Genomic DNA, 3,644 nt, shown 5'->3' on the forward strand with positions numbered 1-3,644 from the left:
ACATTAACATAGTAACGCGGACTGTACATGTTGGTAGAATGCTACGCTGACAGACACTGTGCGTTTTGGCTTGACTCTACCACACTACCTACGAGCTACGCTCATTTACACTACACTACACTACATATCATACATATCCAAGTACCGTACTTTCCCATGTTATGTTCTTTTGATACTTTGTGTTCACTTTATTTACCTGCTACCGTCATGTTTTTCCCTCTAGCACCTGGGTCTGCACACTTGAGTCCAACCTCAGTCCCCCCTCACCCTCCTGGTGAGGGGGGCTACCATAACACTGGGTTTCATCATTCATTCATTTTTTTAACAGTCTATTCTTTCACAATCTAAACGGTCTCTTTAGTAATCCACATTCACAATTAGGCACCACAGACAGGCATGGCATCAAAGAAGGCAAAGATGAAAGTATGTAAAAATGGAGATTGAAAATCATTTCGTCCTGATTGTTCTCATCTCACACATACAAAATGCAGTGTGTCACCTTCATCAAAAGGACCATATGTGATAGGATACCAGCAGTATACTCATGTACTGTAAGTACAGTATACTCATGCCAATGTAAATAACCCATCAAACTACAACATGTATTTAAAAAATTGTCTTTGAGCTTATGTATTAGCAGTGCTTGCAACTCTAGTAGAGCTTTACCAGCCAGTTTGAGAGGAAAATACATCTTAATGAAGTCAGCCACAGGGGAATGGTGTGCCTTTGGCTGTTAATTGATTTCCTTTGTCTTTCCAAGTCTTTTTTTTTTTTTTGCTAAATACACTAAAAACAAGACTTTCTTGCTGATACCAAAACAATGAAACCAGCTCTGAATGCTGTCCAAGTTTATGGGAACATTTAGCAAAGGAGAACATTATAAATTAATTTCTATGAATTATTAATTACTCATTTGGATGCAATTGTTTCTCTAGAAACGTCACACACTGCTGGTCTCCGAATCTCTGTCAGTGAATTCAGAAAGCATTGTTTTCTGACAGTGTAGCAGATTGAGCCTGCTGTTTAGAGGCCTCTCCATTATAATACACTGGTACATGTAGCTGTGTTTTAATGTAAAAAGGTCATTGTTACAGTTTACCAGCAGTGGGTTCATTAACATGCTCAAATGTACTAAGAATGGGGAAAAACCTCTTACCAGTACCACAGGCTTTAACTATTGGACAAGAACTGTGGAAATTATAATGACTATTATAAAATGAGAATGACTTGAACACAGGAGGGATTACAGGTATTTTGTGCTCTTCAGTGTTATTTAATGAGCTTTTATTAGCAACTACAGTACTGTTTGTATGTTCCTACTAGCTGCTTGTTATTTGAGACATTGCTATTCTTTGACTAGTGGCTTTCACTCATTTACTCTAATTTGTCATTGCACATTTTCAGTACAACAAAACTTAATTTGCATTACTGAGAAATGAAAGAGAACAGAAGCATATATACTGTAAATAACTATAGATAAGAAGTAGTGAAGTTGTTGGAATCTGTGTAAACACTGGAAATGTAATAATACTGGAAAGGTAAGTGTTGTCAGGCAATTTAGCTCACATGCACATGAGTGACTTGAAAGAGCCCATGGCATGCTTTTCCTTGTTTACTGACCTATCTACAATGTTACAACTGTGAATTATCATCTTAAACTTCATCTAAAGCTCAAAAGATGAGGTGTATGTATGTTCTAGTTCTTCTTTATACAAGTTTCGCAAACTCTTGCTAGTTTTTTCCCCAACAATGTAAAGTTTTACGTGATATTTTAAGGATTTCCATGCATGGTCATAATCTCCAGGCAGTTGGTCGCCTGTAATGCCAGGGATTTGTTTGGGAAGATGCAGCGATCACTGGTTGGATTTTCAGACCTTGAAGTTTTCACTACTCGGTGGGACTTAAAGGTAAGTAAATAGAAAACACACACACATGTTGCATGCCTTTTAAAGCGCTGTTTCTGTAGCGAATTGTTGTAAGGCTGGAGAAGTTACTATGTCTGCATTATGCCAGTTAAAATATGGGGCTTCTAAATTACCCACTTTGTTTAGTGTTACAAATCTCTTTTCATCAGTACATATACTGATGTTTACCTATCTATGGAGGAGAAATTCAAATTAATTAATTCTGTTGTGGTCCGTCCTGCTGTCCAATATCATATTCTGGCTCGACCATGTCAAGTAGTATATGAGGTTTTGTCATTGCTGAGAACATAGCTTATATGTCAGTGCTTTTTGTTTATGTGTTGTCCCTGCTTCCTGACCAGTCTTGTGTCAAAAAGTGCTCCCCCATCAAGATGTGTTTCTCATGTTCAAAACTAGTTTTCATGTAGTGTCCCCTCCTCAGTGGTTGTGTTTAGGATAATGTTAGGATTCAGGTTAGGGGAGACACATCCCGATAGGAAAACAGATTTCGAGACAACACTGCACTATATCTAGTGCTAATTTCGCTATCACTGCCTCTGTTGTAGAGATTTGGGGAAATGAAAAGTCATGTTAAAGGTGTTATTGGGTCAATCAGTAAGGCTCTGAGAGGGCTTAAAATAAACATGATGCCAGTCAAATCATTTTTCAGGCTTATCTCTGAGTCAGAAGGTCAGCAAATACAAGATTTGGGCTGCTGTCTAGCCATTATAGCTAACTACATAGGAATATACTGTACATCAGGGTCAACTTGCTGGCTCCACCTGATGATCAGGTGATCAGTCTATGCAGTGAACTGATTTTCTTCAAATGGAAAGTAAGCACAGAATCCATCCATCCATGATTTCTACCTCTTATTCTGTAGAGGGTGTGGGGTTGCCATAGCCAATCCCAGCTGTCACTGGGCAAGAGTACACCCTGGACAGGTCGCCAGTCTATCACAGGGCCGACACTTAGAGACAGACAAACACATTCACTCCTATGGGCAATTTAGAGTCGCCAGTCAACCTAAGCTGCAGGTCTTTGGACTGCGTGAGGAAGCTAGAGCACCTGGAGAACCCACGCAGACACAGGGAGAACATGCAAACTCCACACATAAAGGAACCTGGAACCTTCTTGCTGTGAGCAGCAGCACTAACCACTACACTGCCCTGAAACATAGGATGAATGATCTAATTTAATCTAATGTCACCCACATAAACAGGCAGAATACCGAGTTATAGCCAACCAGTCTGATATATGGAGGTGTGTGTGTGTGTGTGTGTATGGATTTAATGAACGGAGGAGGAAGCTTTTCACACTCACTATAAAGCAGCTATAGACAATAGAGACAGTAAGAATCACTTATACTCATTTATAGATAAATAAAGACAGAGTTACTGACATTCCTGTTTTAACTATATTCAACCTTATTATTATATTTAAATTCAGATTTAAATCTGAATAAAAAACATCTACTGGCTGAGGAGGGTTTAATTGTTTATTTACAGTGGGAGTAATGTTGTATTATTGCACATTGCTGTATTATTGTTTTCTTTGCCAATTCCAGATAAAATCATCATACTGTCATCAGATTAATGTTGCTCCAGAAACAGACACAGTTCTGATGCTCCTACTTTCTGTGCAAAGTCTGGGAACACCTGTTTGCATCTCCACTCCAACCTCCCACAGACAGGAAAAGAGAATGTCAAGGTTGGTGCATCACATGCATTGGTCACTGCT

The 3,644-nt window shown here is 39.0% G+C and overlaps 1 protein-coding gene across 7 annotated transcripts in view; it reads right to left on the reverse strand.

The window, feature by feature from the left end:
* plekha5 (pleckstrin homology domain containing, family A member 5) overlaps window positions 1–3,644 on the reverse strand; it is a 259,165-nt gene that overhangs the window by 50,638 nt on the left and 204,883 nt on the right. The gene's annotated exons all lie outside the window — the stretch shown is intronic.

This window comes from Monopterus albus, unplaced genomic scaffold (genome assembly GCF_001952655.1).
Source record: "Monopterus albus unplaced genomic scaffold, M_albus_1.0 scaffold92.1, whole genome shotgun sequence".
Taxonomy (NCBI): Eukaryota; Metazoa; Chordata; class Actinopteri; order Synbranchiformes; family Synbranchidae; genus Monopterus; species Monopterus albus.